This window comes from Cygnus olor, chromosome 18 (genome assembly GCF_009769625.2).
Source record: "Cygnus olor isolate bCygOlo1 chromosome 18, bCygOlo1.pri.v2, whole genome shotgun sequence".
Lineage (NCBI taxonomy): Eukaryota > Metazoa > Chordata > Aves > Anseriformes > Anatidae > Cygnus > Cygnus olor.
Window position 1 is genome coordinate 9,737,784 of NC_049186.1, and position 20,938 is coordinate 9,758,721.

Genomic DNA, 20,938 nt, shown 5'->3' on the forward strand with positions numbered 1-20,938 from the left:
ATGGAATTAATTCACTATTCTGGTGAACACAGTTATTGTTAGTCCCAAATTCATTCAATTGCTTTAAATTCAATTCATTGCTTTATACCCTTGCCCACAGTTTCTGCCATTACCTATGTGCCTGGCTCATCAATCACAGTATTACAGATTGGCACCTCTCTACTTACATTTATCACTTTTCCATTTTCCTTCAGCACTTAGCATCATTAATTTATCAAGTCTCATTCCATTCAACTCCCACGGCTACTTTAAGCATGACAGAGCAAGGTCTTGTTTTATTATTTTTTATTTTTTACATATTTCATGTGAGGCACAACAAATGAGGCTACTCTGCAACAGCAAGACAACATTGAAAAAAAAAGGCTTTTATCACAGCTTAATAAAAGTTTAAGTACACAAAGTATAAACACAGCTCTATGCTGCATTTATTCAGCATTTTTATTTTTAATGTAGAAGCAGCAAAACCAGCCAGCCCATTTTCCACATCAACGGGAGGCGCATCCTCATCCCCACATTATATAACCTATCTATTTGCAAAGCTTATATTAAAGCATTTAGAGATGTTTTATTTTCACGGTGATGATATTTATTAATTTTTCATCAAAAAGTCTTTTCCAAATAGAGTGAATATTGAGCCTGCCAACCCCCTGATATTCCAAAATACATCGTCCTACAGAAAACAGCCCAAGTCAGTTCAACACAATTCAGTTAAGTTATTAGCTAACGCCAGACACAGCGAGAGCCTTTCTTACACTCATCTGGGCAGTTTCAAAGGTCGGAGCAAACCTGGGTTGTGACATGCCGTGTCAGATTCTCTGAACAGAGGCTATCCTGCCATATCCAGTTTTCTGAAGATTTTTCAAGTAACTGCTGTTCTAGAACCCCCAAATCCCCAAAATGAATGCTAAAGGTCTCCCACTTTTTTTTTTTTTTTTTAAACCATTACCGAATTTTTTTATGTGGGAAGCACAGAACTATTGCCCGGAGACTGTACATCACGCAGTTGGCGGGGCTGGCTGTCAACAAACAGCAAATACCCACAGTGAGGAGACAGAAACACAAAGGGTTTGGTCAAACACAACATTTGTCTGTGCAAGTGAGGCCGCTGTGCTGCCTATCTCACAGCCCTAATCCCGATGTCGTCAGCCAGATTTTTCTCTTTTCTCATTTTTCCTTTTACATTTCACGTAACAAAGAGCAGGTAAAATAAGTCTCACTCAACAAACCACTGCAAGAGCAGCAGATCTCAAATGTTCCGCCAAAAAAACTCAAGCAGCACGCGTGATCGAGGGGTATTAACTCAAACACAAAGTCCGGCAGCTGTGCACTTGTTTTTTCAGCGTACAGATGACGCTGTCACATCGCTGCCCTCCATCTCCAGGCCGGTGCTTCGAGTGTATCACGCTCATCTGTGCTCATGATCGATGGGCAGGGACAGAGGCTAATCAAGTATAGATTTAAAATTGTATGAGTGACTTTATCCGATCACTTAGCCTATTCTTCTCCTGTCAGTACCAGCTACCCCGCCGATACTCACTGCGCTTAGGTAGGAGTTGGCTCTGGGGGCAGCGCAGCCTCCCTGTGCACCTCAACATTTATTTACACATTCCCTGAGCTCTGCTGGAGTGCTGCGGGTTTCAGACCCCGCACTCACCAGCAGTACACTTATTCTAGTACTTCACAAAATATGCAGCATTGCGTTATTTTTTTTTTCCCTTTTGCAGTATCAGGACCCTACATGGCCATCTTCAATAGCCTAAAATGGGAAGGGCTTAAAAAGCAGGTTGCCTACGGACTCGGAACATAGTCAAAGCTTTGATTTTACAGAACAGAGAATGAGCAGTCTATTTTCCATAAAATTGCTAGTTCCCAAAAGTACAGAACCAAATACATGAAACAACCAACATACTGCACATCTAGCAAGACAGGCGCTCGTGCCCTACCTACATCCTTCACAGCGCGCAGCGCTGATTCCCCAGAAAAAGCTGCTTTCCCCCCCCAAGAAACAGCTGGTAAGAGCAGCACATCCTCAGGTCCCCCCTGGATTAAAACACAAATTGCAGCTCCCAGCACTGCTCAGCCCAAAGGGCTGCATGGGGCGAAGCCCAGCCTGGCTCGAGGGGGTGCTGAGGGGCTTGGAGACCCCAGGAAATCACAAAGCTGGCTGCTGTGGGCCTACCTGAACCTCAGTTTGTTTTACTTTGCTATTCACTCAAGTCCTTCCCTGGAAAAAAAATGACATCTCTTTAATTTAACACAATTAAGTAAGAGTTTATTTTCAGCTTGCCTTGACGCTGCACTAAATAACTACGTGAAAAACAACGGGATAATGTTCTTGTGTCTGTCTAATCAAAGACTGTGAATCAGGGAGGTACTTTTTAATCAAAGCTCTCTCTGTTAAGCATAGAAGTGTTGAATACACAGGCTGAAATGATGTCTGAAATATGAATACAGAATGTTTCTTAACTAAGATTCCGTGTTTAAAAAAGCTCCTCCGCAGAGAATAACATATACAATTAACTGTCTGTGTAAACCGCAGGCTAAAAAACAGACAAAAGTTACGGATGAAAAACACTACAAGAAAGTATTCATTATTCTAGTGTTAAAGAAAAAGAAACATTTCATGTTAAACCCTCACCTAAAGCTTTCTATAATGTTCCTTGATTAACACCTTTGCACAGGTTGGTTCACTATTACACACCCGAGAAGGCTGATTCAGGTTTGAACAGTGATTAGTCCAAGCACACACAGCAAGAAAAAAATAAAATAAATTATTATTATTATTAATAATAATAATAATAAAAACAATAAAAAAAAACAAACCAACCCATGTGTCTAAAAACTATGCCTTAACCCTTGGAAAAAAAAACTTTTCTGCAAATAAATTCGGCGCCACATGAATACGAAATCAGTATGCTGACAATGAGATATTCCCATTGTTGGGGCTCTCTGAATCCTGAAGCACAGACATCTGCTTCCAGATCTCTGGGGTTTTGAATTATTTTTAAACTCTGAACAAAGAACACTTAGTACCACGTACTTCCAGTTTCACAGCTGGGTTATTTTAAGCAGGCAAAAAACTCATTGGAATATAACTTTCTTATTTTGAAATATTTTAGCTTGAAGTTATTAATCTGTCCCTTGAGAATTTGGAACATTTTAGAACACTTCTTTTAAATATTCAATATCTTTTAAAGCCACAATCTTCCCACATGGCCTTAAAATAAATGCCTGAAATATCATGCTGTAATAATCCAAATGGAGCCCTTATTAAGGAAGGGATTCAATTTCTTTTTGATCAGAAATCTTTTTCTCCCTACCTTCAATCTCCTGTCCTCTGAAAAGGACAAACGCTATTCTTGTAAACATTTCCTGAGGAAACCATTTATTTTCACAGCGCTTTGTGAAGGCAAGGAGAGCTACTCACACGCTTGCTCTGCAACACGGGAGGTTGGGAAGAATTTGAGCTTAGAATAGGAATTCTGTCCCCTTCCCGGTGTGATGCAGGACTCATTTGCTCTGTCTAATTACCAATTTGTAAAACACCTGTGCTAAGGGGCCCTTATCTCGCAGGGCCACAGAGAGACTTGCAAGAGCCACCGCAAGGATGCCCGGTCAGGGATCAGGATCCTGAGTTTACAACAGGTGGGGGAGCAGGCAGGAGAGAGAAGTGGCTGAATGAATTAACTGGTAGAGCAGGGAATTATTTAAGCCACAAAGACCAAGCTGCAGAATGGACTAAATGTCCTGACGAGTCATATGCAGCTTCCTTACAAAATCAGGCTAGGAATTGGAAAATAAGAAGGTAGCAGTAAGAAGCTTGGAGCAAGCTCACCAAGACCTTTGCTAATATTAAATGCCTGCTTTTGCATTTGCTGCTGTTTCATTACTGACTTGCTGATTGTTTCTAGGTTCTTAATGAATTCAAATTCAATTTACTCACAGTAACATCTAGCTTTAGTAAATTTTCATCTTACGTATTGACAATGAAATTAAATTTTCCTCTTTACTGCAGGATGATGAATTCTGTAGCTAAATCTCAAACTTCAATTTGAAGTACTTACAGATACTTCATCAGCCTTCACTGAACCACCCGAACAGCCAGCAAAATTACTGTGTGCCTTCTCTGTTGTTCTGTATCACAAACAAATAAATGCTCTTCTTTTCTGCAGAATAATCCAATTGCTTTTAAAATATCATTAAATACCTTTTAAAGGAAATTGGGGAATACTATTGTACAGTCACAGCATCTCAGTATGTAATCGCAGAGGATTTTCTGGCTGCAGCAGGTTTATGCAAGGTCAGGACAGTGAAATATCCCAAAGGAAAACCCAGCAAAGCAAGGAAGTGCAGTTCACAAGGTGCCCTACATTGAACCATGCTGCTAACGGACTGTCTTGCTTCAAGACAAACAATGTTTCAAGTCTGTTGGACAGTTGTTCACAATAAATTAATCTGGAGAATTAAAGTATGGTGTGTATGTAACTGTCTTTTCCTATTTCCTTCTTTTCATCTCCCTCTCCTGCATAAGCTATCAGCAGAACCTCAACAAATTCATTCTGGCTGACAAGACCCGTAGCACACTGCTGTGCTCATCTGTCCCCACTCTTCAAAGGAAGGCTACAAAGGAACTCCAATGGTCACTAAAAATAATAAAAGAAAATAGCAGGGTAAAATCTGTGATCATCTGAAGGAAAGGTGGCCAATAGCTCAAAACTTCTGCCAGCTAGTTAACGAAGACACTTTGGCAACATCTTCTGCAGAGACAACTTCCAGCAAGAACTGAAACACCATCTGCATGCGTGGAGAAGGGAAAAATGGTGATTTTACATTAAGGATGAGTTCCTGGTCAGGCCTTCAATGTGAGAGGAGAGTAAAGGCTCAAGAGAGAAATAAAAGGCTAAATTGCTGTGTTAGAAGCATAATTAATTAATCAAAGAGAGCAAACAAGCACTGCAGTGAACTTCAGGAAAATATGACTAATCGATGTCCAGTTGAGTAAACAGAATCAAAAAGCAGAGCTCACCTTACAGCACATGACTGCCCATGCCAGCAGAGGCAGGATGTAACTTAGAAACCTACCAGCAGTGCATGGCTCTGCTGATTTTCTTGTGCTATCCAGTCAGTGAGAGATGCCCCAAAATCTCTTAAATAGGGCTACAATTTAGGAAGCTACCAAAGCACAGCTGTAATATATCCTACTGAAATAGTTCAATGCTATTAGTTCTCATCAGAAAAGTTGCAGCAGAAGCTGTGGGTGCCCCATCCCTGGAGGGGGTTTGGACAGCCGGGACTGGTGGGGGGGGTCCCTGCCCATGGGAGGGGGAGGCACTGGGGGGGCTGTAAGGGTCCTTCAAACCCAAAGCATTTTGTTGTTCTGTGATTCATTCTCTGACAAGTCATCTTGAAGGGACTGTACAGCCTAATAATGTGCTTTGAAGAGCATTAAGGAGGCCAGTCTGTCCAATTCATCTTAATTGAATCAGAGACAGACAGTATATGCTTTCATTTAATTAGGCTGTAGATAAAGAACATCTCAACATATGGAACGCCAGTCAAGGTTAAATCATTAGATAGCAGTGTAAACTTGAAAATACGTAAGGCCAAAAAACCACGCTGCATAATTCAGAAGGTTGGTGAAACATCCCTTTCCATCAAAGGATTGGTGTCATGAGGAAAAAGTAAGGAAACACTTCACAAAGAGTTAGCTAAATGTCTAGTAAATTTAGAAATGAGAGCATTTTGAGAAAAATGTAGTTATTGCAAAAGTAACTCTGCTTCTTTCTTTATAGAGACATAATACAATAAGGCATAGTACTCTACCACAAACTATAGTTACAATTAAATAGATTATTCTACCCATCCATTAAGCAGATCTAATTATGGAATATCATTAGCAAGGCCCTAATTCAATTTTTTTTGATTATTACCTATTAGTTTTCTCCCTTTATTGACAGACATCACTTTTAAGTTTTTATCTTTGAAGTTAGAATAACATTAACAGACTTTAACAATTTTTTTTAAACTAGCTATAACTGCATGATTTTGTACAAGGATTTGGACATCAGAGAAATCAAGTTGAAACACTTTTTCCTATCTAATTTTTTGAAATTCTATCAAATTTTTGTAACCAATGGTTTCTTGTCACTGGACTTATTTATGCCTCCACCTCTCTTTAATCAGAGAGAACAAAAGTTATATAAAAACTGCAAAGCTTATAAAAAAAATGGTTGGAGTGACTGTGTACGGCTTTTTTACGGTGAAGTGTTCGGTGCTCATGTGCACATTTAGCTCAACACAACTTCAGCACAAGCACAGCTCAGCACCACAGCATCCTGGCGCATCCCCTGCCGGCAACGTTTCTCTGGGCTGTGGCTCTTCGAGTCTCCTACAACAGGACAGCAGGAGTACACCATTTCACATTCCCTTTCCCACTAAAACTATATTTTTTTCTATCCAATTTCACAGGTATCACTCAGCATTATTAGCACAGCAGCAGGGTGTGCTCATTCCACCGCCACCAGGGCAGAACCTATTTCTACCTGCCAGAAGATGCACTGAGCACTCTTACACAATCAACGTTTTCCTAAGCACTCTCAATTTTATAGACGCAACACAGTAGATTTGTGACGCTTTAGTTTTCGTTACAGTTATAATCTTATTTACTCTTTATTTTTTGTGTTAAAGAAACAGCTTCAATATCAAGTTCATAAATCAAGCGCAGTTCATTAGGCACTGAAAAGACTCCCACTGACATAAATGCAAATTTTGTGTTAATGTTAGAAATGCCTAGAAACCCACTGTTTCTGTGACCTTTTTCTAAATTTGTCTTTACCATCAAGGTTTCTGAAGCAGTATTTTGCATCCAGTACATTTTACAAAACAACTGTTAGCATGTTCAATTCAAAGAAGCTTTCATTTGTTTATAGAATTTTCTCTTGAAATGTGGTTTCTTCAAAACCGGTATGCTGAGCCACACTACTTGCAGTACTGAGTTTTTTCTACTCAGACATCAGTGTAAATATAATGCTTTTCAAATATATAGGTGCTATAAATACTTAATGATATGTAGTGACAATGTTTATGCACAAATAGGCATGCAACTGCATGAACAAAAGCCAGCGCAAACAGCATGCGTCTTAGTGAAATATTTTAAACCAGGTGTAATACACACATTCCCACATTTGGTGTTTGTGATTTATAAACCCCATTTCCAAAAGCTCTGAGTGCCTACTTGCAGCTCCTGCTGACTGCGATGGTGAATGCAAATATTAAGGGGCATGTAGACTGCACATTATCTGTGCATATATGTCAAATGTGTGTCCATGAGGAATTGCATATCCTTTTTAGAGTAGGGCAAATTTTACCAACAGGCCTTCATTCATAAAATATTGTCATGTTAAAGATTCCTTTTTCAGAAGAGGGAAAAAAAAATCTATGTATTAAGGAGGTACTTTATTTTAAAATGTGATCATTTTGAACCACAACTTCAGGAAATGTTTAATTTTTGGAAGCCTGTTTTGATTAAGATGCATTGGTCGTTTACTGCAATGACTAATAACCCAAATTCTTGGAGCGTATCCCAACAGTATTGGCAAAACAAGCAGTAATGAACCTGAGCGAATGGACTGTACTCTGACAGGAGCAGAGAGATTGAAAAAAAGTGCTGCGCAATGACAGCTAATAAGAAAAAAATAAAATGGCACTTCATTCGTTTTAGGACTACTTGAAAATAAACTTTTATTTTAGTGGCCATTTTTGGCCTATTATGCCACTGAAGTGACTTAATTTAGGTATACAACGTACCTCCGACTTTATTTAGGTATACAATGTACCTCCCTGACGTAGGCCTGAGGCCTTCCGGCATCTGTCTGGGCGCAGCAGCGGTCTCCTCGTTTGACCTGAAGGCTTTATTGTTACAAAATACAAAGCACTGGGAAACACTTTGATTTGATTTCAGCTTGTAAGATCAGTAAACAGCTGCACCTTCTCACATGAGAGCAAAGGATTAGTTTGGAATGGTAGAATAGAACATTTTCTACCCCACTCGTTGCACAATGTGCTTCCAGAAGAAAAAAAAAAGTGTATTTCTATTTTGCTTAATTTTACCTCTGTGTGGCATGTTTCTAAATTAGGCACATTAAAAATAAAGCCATTTGTGTTTGACTGCAGTCTTTCATATTATTTATTGCAAATCCCCTTTATGCAGGAATATTGAACAAAGTCTGTTGATTGCACAGCTCTTTTGGTTTTCATGAATGGTCCCAATCATGCTCTTGGCACACGAGGACACAAGTGACAGATGTTAAAACTCTGAGGGATTGAACATATCTCCTAAAAGTTACAAGACTGCTTTAATTTCTCCTTTATTTTCCACAGCCCTTTTTTCTTTTTCCTGCTTCCTCTACTAAAGAGCTTGCCCTTGGAGGCCAGAACTGAGCCAGGGTTGTCAATTTGCCATTGGAACCTGTTCCTTCACCCTCAGCACTTCCTTGAGTTCTAACCTTCCATATTGACAGCTTCCACCTTTCCTTGGTTAATTCTTATTTCCTTTTTATATTAACTAGCACCCGTATGTGTAGAAGTGCTCTATCTTAATGAAGAAGTAGTGAAAATTACACATTACTGTTGACTTAATTTAATCTCAAGATTGAGAAATGAATTTCACTCTGCAGAACAAAGTCAACAGGACAAAACGAATAAACTTTGAGGACGACCATATAAAGCCTCTGCTTGTTAAAATTCTTATTTTAATTAAGCAAAGTAAAAAGCTTTTTAGTATGTTCAAAAAGCAATGCTGTTAATGTGTGGTGAGGAATGGGATTTTAGGCTTCCAGATTTTACAATACAACACGACTCATTTACTTGTAAGTAGGTCAATCTGTAGGTACTAATATAGACCTTGAAAAATAAAAGTGGATTTGAACTAAGGAAGGATTTCATAAAGCTATTTATAAGAGATATCCAGGTCTTCTGCCTGTTGTGTGCAAGGACTGAGGGGCTCAAATTACCTTTAGTTAATTTCAAATTGTTTTCTCAGGAAGAAAATCATTTGGGATAATTCTAGATTTCGAGTTATTCTAGAAAAAAAAAATCTAGAAAACCACTGAACAAAAATCTGTGGCAATGAAAGAAAGAATATTCTTCATAAAAATGACATGCATATATTAACGGCCTTCCTAGCACAGGTTTTATATACATTCTGATGCCTGACTGTCCCCAGCTCCTTCTAACCTCAGCTCTGCTGGAAGGCTGCTTTTTAGCCTTATTTCTGGACAAGATATATAAGATTTCTTATAAACTACTACCTAAACAAACAGACTAAAAGTAATAATTCACCTATGCTCATTTGAATTCCTATTCAACAAAACTATCATGATTTAACAGTGCTCTTCATTTCAAGAAATCGAGACCATGCAACTATATCATCTCCCTGTTTTCCAAATCACTGTATTAGTATTGCACATTTGAAATGTGACAGTGCACATTTTATATACTTTACAAAGATCAGAAGTAAAAACTATAAAGAAAGGGGTGCCACACTTCCATAAAGTGATATGCTAACTTTTTAAAGTAAAATAGCAACAGTCTTTTGCTGTGTTATGTATAATACTTGCTTTCAAAGCTCCAAAAGTCAGACTTCTAAACATTAATGCATTGCAAAGCACCCGTAGAACCATGCATTAGGAATATCTGAAGGACAAAAGTAGAGCTAGAATATTTTCAAAAGGTTTCTTTCTTTCTGAATAAAGATTTTTAATTTCAAAAATAAAATTAAAGCATATAAATATGCACCACTTTCTTTTTAACCAGATTTTTTTCTTTGAAATGAGAAAAACATTATAAAAATAGGTTTTGCTAAAAAGAGATCAGAAGATTTCATTTTCAAGAAGTATCACAGTATTAATGTCAAGTTCTGATGCAATTGCGCTTATTTTATGTGTTTTTAATTAGTGTCAGTGATAAGCGTAAGAGATGGAGAAAAGAGCTTTTAAATTCTTTTTTTTTTTTCTTCACATGGTCTTACCCGATCTCTGACAACACAGGGACACAGAGAAGAATAATACTGACCACATGGACTAGCAATAATTAACTTACAATTTGCATACTTCACAATTAGACACCCAAAAGAAATTATTGATAATAAAGCAGCTAGTAAGAAAGGAAGAAGGGTTATTTGCAAACTAAATATATATAACCCGTCTCAGAATAACTTTTCCAATAAATAAAAAATAAAAAAGAGAAAACCCTAAGATTCAGAAAATGCCTTTTTAAGATGTTAGATAAAAACTGCTTTAAAAATTGTATCACTTCCAGTAAGCTCAGCCTTGAGTGTTGTTTTTTTTTTTTATAAACTCTTCTTAATTAATGTCCATGAAGTTAATCATTTGCTATTATTCTGCTAGTCTTTCAATACCAATAGGGTCCAAACTAAATAGCTACCAGAATAACCAGATTTCAAAAAACTTTTTTTTTTTTTTTTTTTTTAAGAGGAAACAAAAGTAGCCAAATCTATGCATATGCTTTTTGTAACTATTCTTATAGAAGCTTTTATCTCCTTTCTGGTCCATTCTTTGCTGGTCTGATGCTCCTGTTGCCGTAGAAACAGACCCGAAGGTAGCTCTGTTACAGATTACAACGGTTTTCCCAACACAGAGAAATTTATTTCACGCCTTAGTTCAGCAGGTACCCTCCTCGTGTGGACAAAAAGAAAAACAAATAAATCAATCTCAGACTTTTATATCTATTAAGTTCTCATTAGCATAACTTATGGTATGCTTTTGCTTTTACTTTATGAGCTCAGCTTACGATCGCTGGTATTTTAAGGATTAAGTTTCATTAATCACATGGGTCACACTCCTGTTTATCTGCAAGGGAATAGCTGAAATCAAATTATGAAAGGAATCATGACTGGCACAACGGTACTTCAGTGGAAGCACCAGCATTTCGTTCTTCAGTGCAGATAATATGCTGTCGGTTTAAAATCTGTGCATAAACTTTCATCAGCATGTCACAAAAATCTGACCAATTATAAAAACGAATAATTATTTTCTGATAGTGATATCATGTAATACATGTTCCCTGATATCACTGGCTATTTCAAGACAATCTGATCTCTTCCAAAGCCTAAAGAAAATCTATGAACTACCTGGATGTTACCCCAGTGATGGACAGCTAAGAGGAAGAGGAAACGAACAAATGACAAAAGCAAGCCCAAGCATAAAGCGGAGTTTGTTTATGCCAAGCTGCCCAAAGGCTTTACCAGGACCAGACAGAAAAACAGAGCTCAGCAAACAGGAGGATAGTGGCAGCTGTCTTGCTGGTAAGGGTCTGACCCAACCTCCCCTCACTCTCTTCCCTCTAGCCCGTGATCAAAGCACGATGATAAAAGTATCCTGTTCCTTCCTACAAAGCACAAGTGGTTCTTGTTCCCCCAACCCCACAGGCAGCTTCTCGGAGTTGTGATTTAAATTAAGAGACAGAAGCTATACCAGTTTATCTCAGTGAGTGTTGGCAAATTTCTCCCAGCACCCCAAGGAAACAGCCACCAAAAATTTACAAAGATAGGTATGCTCCCTGGTGACACATCCCAGAATTATTTGTAGCATATGGGATCTACAGTGCTTTTCAAAATTAGCCCACTCATTTTATTCCAAATTAAGCTTTCATCTAATTTTGGTGCAAGAACTGCCACCTCAAAAACAGACAGTGCTAAAAGCGTTTGGCATTCTGCAAAATTTTCTCAGTGGTCTGTGCCTGCGTACGTTCCTCCCAGCTAGTAAGTTCAGTATGCCATAATCAGACTTTTTTTTTTTTAAAACATGTGATTGTGGGGGTGGAACCTGATAGAAATGGCTATGTTACATTTTACACGATATCTCATGTAACAAAACATTATCAGTAAGCCTGATGCTTTTTCCCCCCCACACACCCTAATATCACATCATTAATATTTACATACAGCTTAAAGATTGACACAACTAACTTTTGGAAAGGGTTTCCTTGTAAGATGACATGGAAATAATTAAATTCTACTTAAATTGCACAACTAAATACCCTCTAACAATTGGACAGCGAAAATAAGGGCTGTTGGAAAAACTTCAACTTCAGTTTTGGGGATTCAAAAAAGTTTTGATTGTAAATGAGCAGCCAGCAGATTGCTTAATCAGTTGTATTTACTGCCATTAAAACTGCAACCGTATCGACAAGATTTCTTTTTACTACTGGGAATAACTTTGCTGAGAGCTCTCCTTCTATAATATCACTGCCTAATAATTGTTCTCAAATGCTAACTTCTTATGAAAATCACTGATATTTTTAGATTCATCATTTATATAAATTTCCTATCTCAGCAGTACTTTCTCTTCAATTATTAACTCTTTCAACGATCATCTGTGTTATACTGTATACTGCACAGCAAAAATAAAAAAAAATGTAAACTCAATTTTTTTTATGATGCAATTCTCAGCAATTGAATTGATTTGGCTCGAGAAAAAACAAAAAGATATTCTTTATAAATCCAAAGCCTTCAAAGCTGTGAATTGTCCAATCTCAGGCCATAACAAAGAAAAGCTGAACTGCACCTGCCCCGTGTCTCAGGTGCCAGCCCTATGAACTGAACCACTGAAGATGCGATGGAAGATCCAAGTAAATGTGACTTCAGAGTTGCCATGAGGTGTAGGCAGTCACCCATCTCGCATGTCCATAAAAAAGGGAAGGAGAGGATCTGCACAGCTCTTTTCAAGAGCTCCTTTGAGAAAGTCAACCCAAGAACTACCTTGGTGGAGCACAAGGAAGTGGGGTTCAAGGAAGCACATGAACTAGCTGCAGGTGCCAGCAGAGCCCATGCAGACTGTACACACAATGCACACATCTTTTTTTGGTTTTGGAGATTTCTTTTTTAAATTTCCCTCCCAGTCATTAAAAGGATCCTTAACTTGTGTGATCCTGTTTGAACTGCAATTCACTGCCAGTATACTCCAATATCTGCATTTCAAAATCAGCCATTATAGCTGATTAAAAATGATTCTTAAATAATTAAAAATAAGAATTTTGATAGGCAAATCTTCCCTGCAGTTAGTTTGTATGGTTTTGAGATCAAAACCACAAGTATATACCCCAGCAGCATGAAACTTTTATTTTGCCATATGCTACTTTGGATACTCTGCAAAGATTAAGAAGTCAGAGTAATCATAAGAAATAAAATGTTTGGTTTTATAATAAAAGTATTCTTCTTGTACTGTAATTTTTTTTTTAAAGTACTTACTGCATTGAGTGTGATCTTGTTTATTTTGGTAACTAGGACTAGCTTTTGGGGAAAAGGAAGTAGGAATATAGTAAAGAATATCATATTTTGACAAAAGCTATGTTTGCATTGTAATTGTTTTATAATATCTACTAATGTCTACTGTAGACAAAGTCATTCTGATTAATACACACTAAGTTGATATCTCAACTTATACATGTAGGGATTTCTATATTTTCTTTCCTTAGGGTATACAATGAAAGATTAATAATTTTATTGCATCAGAGCTGTTTAAGAATCACATCAAAAAATTCATAAAAGTGTCTCCTTAAGAAAGAGTTCTTGATATTCTGTCAGGCAGTAGACTTTGTTATTTGACAGATTTGCCTGTCTTTGTGTATCTTTTGTAATAAAGTGAGCAGATTTTTATTTTAATTAAAAAGAAAATATTTCTAGTATAAGATTGCCTATTATCCAAAACTCAGATTAGCAAGAACAAAATTCTTGTTGGCTATAATATTTGTCAGTGATGCCTGTTTGTTGTTGAAGTCTCTCACAATGTTAAACATAGATGATTGTTGCATTCACTGCAAAAACAACCAAATGGTTAAAAGCAAATCAGAGGCAGCCTGCTGCCACATTTCATTATCCCTGGAAAAACAGCTGCAAAGCTTTCTGATTAAAATCCCTTTTTAACCACGTTCTACAGTAAGTCTTAATACTATGCTTTTAGTTACTGCCTTCACTTTTCATGACTTTTTTGGTTTTTAAATTTTTTTTTAAATTCCTAGCAAAGACTGGTAAAACAACTTCATCTTTCACTCTGAAACTTGGAAATATTTCTTAAAAAAACTTGGAAATATTCTGAAACTGTCTTCCTAACATATAAACAGTCTGGATATATAAATAAAGCCAGCAAAACAAAAAAATGAGCAAAGAAAAAAAAAAAGAATCACAAAAATCAGTGAAGATTTCAGCACCTGGCACTGAACAGAAAAGGAAAAGCAGTAAGATGACTACACAGCTCAGGACAGCTCACCTACACCCATTTACCCCTGCTTAACACAGCGGTGTGGCTCCTGAAGGATTTCTATCACAACAGCAGCTCCTGAGCTGCATGGGGTAATACTGCCCAGCCAAGGAGCTCTGCCCCAAGCCTAATGCCAACCCCAAGCCCACTGCTGTCCCCCTGAACCTCTGGACTCGTTCCCAAAGGACCATTTCCCACTGATGTCCCCCCACCCAGTATCTGAGGTTCAGCTTTTCTTCTAATTCCAAAACCACAGGGCTCATAACATGAAGAGCATAACACAGCCTCACAGGACTCATCTTGCCTCTCCGCAGTGTCTGAGTGCCAAAACTGAACCTACAGCACCATTTGGAAAAGCACCATAAGCCCCCAAACAAGGTGCCTTTGCTTTTTTAGCAACCTGCTGCAGCATTTACCCCTCGTTGCCCCCAAAGTCATCACTGTTTGGCAGCCAAGGCCCCCTCCACAAGCTGCCTGCACGATCCCTCCTTAGATCCCAGCAGCCACGGAAAGCAGCCGAGCACCTTCAAAGACCTTTAGCATTTCCCTTCTTTCCTAAATTCCCCTCCGGAAGAGCTGCAGAAATCTACAAAAAGCACCGAAAATCGGCGTACTCACTTCTCAGCCATCCCTGCACTCCCCTCAGCACCTTTGTGTAAGATGCGGGCTGCGTGCGGCCCACAGGGAGGCCTGGCTCCTGGAGGAGCACCTGCAAGGAGGCCTGGCTCCTTCCTTCCTGCACTGCTGCCTTCACCATCAGCTCGCACTGATCCACCACCCCCGTTTTATTACCTCACACCATTATACGTAGAAAAAATTCTGAACTTTTATTATCGTCCTCCCGAGTTCTTGTCAGCCCTCCTGTCAGCTGCGAATTGTGTAGCTATATGATATCGCAATATCCAAGCTACTCGTGAGCATATTCAGCTCCTGCAGTGTCCTGTGGAATCTCAGTTGTTCAAATTTAGAATGATTTTTTTTGCCAAATGTGCGTAAGATAATAAAACTCCCAAATAATTTCAATATCAAGAGGCTTATCCACTTTAACATCTTTTCCATCTATGTCACCTTCACCATCCAGGAGGTCAGCTACCCCGCCGGCTGAGATGAGATGGCTTTGCTGGTTCGTTTTGCGTAAACATAATCTTATCACTTCGTTCTCTCCCAGGTGCTTAAATATTAAGAACTCACTGCAATTCGGAGTAGGAAAGTCAGATTTAATCTCCCTCGACAGTAGAGTCACTTGCTCTGCCCCCCCCCCCATTGTTTTTTTTTTTTTTCTTTTGAATTTCTATTTATTTATTTAACTTATAAACCTCCTTTGGATCCTATATTATTCCAAGTCTGAAAGGAGAATAGTGCTGATACAGAGACTGCAATGTCTGAGTTCTTGTGCAATCTATATTGTTTTATAGACTCATTGCTTTAAAAAGTGAATATATTCAGACAGTATTTTAAAGTACTGCTGTTTTATTTTAATTCTAACTCTGAAAACAGTCTGGTTACTACATTTCTTTAAGAAACAAAGAAAAGATTTAACAATTTTAAAGTATCTTTTTTGAAAGAAATTCAATTAGTGGTCCCTTAAATTCATCTTAGTGAAGCTAGTTACCACCACAGTCAATTTTAGAGGTTGCTCATATATTTACAGTAGTTTACTCCAATTTAAAGCATTTCATCAACAATTTAGAATAGTTTTATGAACACTAAAAAAAAAAAAATCTGAATTGGAGATGATGCTTCAAGTAGAGTATAGCAGAAGCAGGCTTGAAATACAGGAGCTGTTAAATAGTACTCAATAGCATTACCATAAAAGCTGGTCATGAGGAAAAGATGAGTATTTTCTATTCAAACTACAGGGACATATTAGATAGCAATAAGGTAAGTTCCTGTATTGGTATTTTGCTAAGACATTAGAGACTTACAATTTTTTTGATTGTCTGAATTCTTGTTGTTTCAACTGAAACAAAATATTGCTCCCCAGCCACCATCATTTCAGCACTTGCCACAGAGAAGACCACTTTATTCACCAATAATATTTTCCTTTTGGCACAAACCCAGCTCTTATAACCTCTCATTTCAGCTAACCTGAGTAAAACAGAAAGGAGGGGATTTTGGGCTTCCCTCTTTTTTGCATGCACCTTTATTAAGGCATTTAATTTGAAAGTAATAATAATGACTTCTTTTCTCTGTTACAGCTATAGAGTACTGCAGAAAAAATGTTACACGAGGAGACAATATTTGTACACCACTATTTTTAGCATATTAAAGGATTTTATACAGCTGCATGGTCAAAGTTTACTGTTAAATACTTAGCTGTATGGCATGTAAGAAAGGCTAGGAAATAAGAAAAGGGTTGTGCATAGCATAGTCTGAAAATCTTTCTTCGTTTTCTGAATATCCAGAATTTAAAACTAAGCTTCACTGCAACTGTCCAGTACATTTGGAGAAATTCCTGACACTGCCAGCAGAGCCTCCCCTTTCCGCAGGGCATTGCTGCAGCCAAGAAACTGCTACAAAGAGCTTTGACAAAAACTTAACTACATGACAGAAATCCCTTTGCACATGATTTAAAGTAATCCAATTCTCTCTTTCAAAAATATAAAAATAAAATTAAAGATATGCTTAGCCCTCACCCTTGTATACACATTCAGCTTCCATGGAAGTCAGAACGCCACTTACAAAAACTAAGGGTTTCCCCCCTTTGGATCTTTGTAAGCGACTAACAAACTTCACCACTCAGAAACCCTCCACATCCCTTGAGGCCTGTAGTGTAAATGCCATACCATCTCGCCTCAAGACGAATCTATAAATAAATCCTTACCATCATGTCCTAGATACCCAGACCTCCGCAGGATGTTTGGGAATACGCACCTTCAAGTACTGACTCCTGTGGCTGTAAAAGGCAACTTTGTTTGAGAGGGAAACATGTACATGGAAATGTTTTTTTATTCTAACCCTGGCTAACTGGCTGCAAGGCACCTATCTGGCCATTAGACTTTGGGGTCTCCTTGTCAAGTAAAATAAATATAACTGATAATTATTGCAATGAAATATTTGTGAGGATTTCCTGCTTTATGTGAAAAGTGCAGTGAGTGCTAGCTTGTAACTTTTATTGAATCAGAACAATACTCCCTGAAAGGCTCGAGCACTGCATATTCCAAGCTGTTCATCAGCAGACCTGCACCGTCCCTTGGTTCTGACCTACTGGCTCAGCACTGCTCTCGCTACAAACATCACACAGCGTTTTGTAAGATGAAAACAGCCGTCTCTCATAATAAACGCCTACCACTTGAGAAAGCTTACAGAAAATAAAATAATAATAAAAAAAACCAACACATTTCCAAGGAGATGTCTTATTGCAAAAAATCAGAAATTTCCTCACCTGAGCAAAACATAAGGAAGATATATTTATGCAGGTGGATATATTTATCTCTTTCTCTTTCTCTTTTTTTTTTTTTTAATATGTTTGACTAGAGAGAGAGAGACAGAAAACTGCAACCTGTGTATAGCACTGCTCTGGAAATTTTCTTCCATTAACTGCAATATTGCACTCTCCTACAACTAATGGAAAGGCAAAGACACTGGAGAATTTGAATATGCAAATGAATGGTGCACTTGCACAAGACAATTTAGAAAAGGACTTTTAAAATATTTAAAAATCTGCTAAATATTATGATAAGCTCCACATTACATTACTTTTCTGAACTAAGCTTGTACTGACTAGGATAGGAATAAGTTACTGAACTGTAAAAGGGCAGACATTATAGTCAAACATTTCAGTAAATTAAAGTATAACATTCTACAATCCTCTTTGTTTAATAGGACCCACTAATGTACCACAGTTTTAATAAAACATTTACTTTCTGGTTGCTTTTAATCTTAAAAGCGTTTTTCAGATGTCACTTCTGTGTAAATATTCAAAATGATCATTTTGCAACCCTAATACTAAAATAAGGCATTAGGCTTATATATTTAATCACCAAAGCAAAAATAAATAAATAAATAAAATCAAGAAATACAGTCAGCAACATTAAAGACTTAAAAACCTGCCACACAGCAGATTCTAAAACAGTGAAGAGATTCTTGGGAAACTTAAATGGTGTCACAAACAAGTGTTCACTCTCATTTATGAGCTCCAGGGAAAAGCAGTTAACAAAAATCAAAACCATTCAAGAATCAAACTTTTCATTGCAGATACAGAAGAACTAGCCACAAGTGTCACCAATGAAATTTTCAAACAACAATGCTTATTTTTAAACATCTTATTTCGTAACTGAGCATCAAAGCAAAACTTGTTTTGTTTTGTTCTGCTTTGTTTTTAGGACCGACCAAAGCAAATCAGCAATGGTACGAGCCGTGTTGAGAGGAGGAGTAGTTGGACAGGCACGGGAGTGTGTTGCTGACCTCCCGGCCCCCTTTAACACTAACATTTTGGCACTGATACTGGTGATGCTGCATTTCACCCAGCCCGACTGCTGGGCTGAAGGCATGAGTGTCAGCGTTAATACTGTAGTCACTATTGCCTGCTTTGGCTTTTACTGATAACGCTGCCCTTTATTGGGTTTGGTACCAACAGCAGCTGATATGTAAAGGGCTCCTACCAAAGTCCAGGTGAGAGGTTCTGGAAAAGCAGGTATCGTAGCAGGCAGCACAGCGTCGGTGCTGGCGCTGCCCAGCACCTGATACAGAAGGTGTACACAGGGTTATAAACTTGAAGAATCACCCAAATGCCACCCCAATGAGCCGGCATGCTTGGACCACGCCTAAAGTCATCTGTAGCTCAGGGCAGTTCAAATCCACAACTTCCAAAGTCCAAAAGACTGCTTTAATTGCTACACCTTTCAGACAGAGCCGATTTCCACACCTCCCTCCAATGTTTAAATAATTCAGGAGCTTTCAGAAAAGGACAGGTATGAAAAATAATCTTGGCTTCTTGTTCCTGCCTTCACGATTGTTTCTGCAGCACAGCCTGCTAAATAAAGTGCATCTGCCTAATAAAATGCACCAAGAGCCTGCCTGCTACAAACACGATGAGCCGAAGCCAGGCTGCAGACCGGCTCCCTGGCTGCACCAGGCAGGGAGGCTGCACGAACACCTGCAAGCCCTGCTTTATCTTCCAGGCGAGGGCTCTGACCACTACAGTATTGTGCCAAAGTCTCTTCCTTTGACTCCTGTTAGAAAAATTGACCTCAGCTCAGTTAATGACTTCCCACAAAGAAGCTGTTCTCTACACTAAAGGGAAGGAGATGCTTAGTGTACAGCTCAGAATAATCCTCAAAGCTCCCGAGGAGTGCATTGCAACTGCAGTGGCATTTCCTATTCCCTGGTCCTTTTCACCATGCCTAATAAACCTCGACACCATCCACATTCTTTACAGGTAATCAGTAACTGCTCCGTGCTTGGAGCCAGACTTGCAGAGTCTTACACCCTGACTTGATCTTTGGATCTCCTTCACTTCTGGTGACTACACCCGTACGCTGCAAGGCCCTTGGCACAGATGCTTTGAATCTCACTGCTGGAGCAAATGTACTTTTGGGGCATCACGAGGCTTAAACTGCAATATGTAACCAGGGCTGCAGCAGGAGCAGCTGAGGAAAGATGACGAAAATTTGAGATGAGGAGCTAAGAGCAGAAAGTGAACAGGAAGAAAAAGATGTCTGGAGATACAGATACAGATCAATAATGGAACATTTTGTGAGATATCAGAACGGAATACGGAAAGAGGTGGAAAGGTGAAAAGAAAGGTTTCAGTTACAATTATATTTTTAATCTGATTAAGTTGATTTTAGCAATGGTATGTAGAGTATTGTGAAGCTTATTCCATTTTAAGCTGTTGCCAAAGTAGTAGTAGTAATTGAAGCTAGGTGATCTCTGGAGAAAGACAATGTCTTAAAAACGTAGTTGCATTTGGAACTCCTAAACAAAGGTCCTATTGTAATCATTTCAACATATTCATGATTACAACTACTTAAATTTAGCATGCCTATTTTGTGACATCATATTCTAAAGTTTATGGCGCATTTGTGGACCCGTCATTAAGATAGCAGTACCATTAAACAAGCAGCATCTTTCATTTACACCAGAGAAACAGTTTTTAGTGCAGACCTGAAGTACTTCACTTCTTCTTGCTTACCTACCCAAACAATGTACGATTTGGGACTGGAGTCATGTCACCTATCGTTACGAATCTAATCTGCCTTTTGATACAGCAGAGAAACTGGACAGCAGAAACTGTCTCCGTCCACTGCCATCCTGACCCAATGCCCTGATGGGTTACGCTGCTGTGAGGTTGCTGCATCTATCTGCTTCTGAATTCAGTTCCCCGAACCCCAAGTTTTCAAGTAGGATTTTAGAGGGCAGTATCACAAAGTTACACCAGTCAGGAGCAAATCAATGAGAGGGTCAGGCCTCCCGGTAAGTGGGGACAGGGCAGGGGGAAAGATAGGAAGAGAAGAAATGGGTGTTGAGGACTGCAGAGTTTCTGCCAGCAACTTCAGTCTGCTGCCACACAGCTCTTAACTTAAGCATTTCTTATGCGCCTAAATTTAGATTATGTGAAATCTGTTTAAAAAACAAGCTGTCTTAAAAATACTTTCCAGTTCTTGGACATTTCTCTGTACTTGAGCTTAAAAACAAGAAAAGTTCTTAACATCTCTAAT

General features: G+C 38.5%; 1 protein-coding gene across 4 annotated transcripts in view; it reads right to left on the bottom strand.

Annotated features, from left to right (window-relative positions):
- Positions 1-20,938, bottom strand: part of PRKCA (protein kinase C alpha) — a 155,234-nt gene that overhangs the window by 74,658 nt on the left and 59,638 nt on the right. The window lies entirely within an intron of this gene.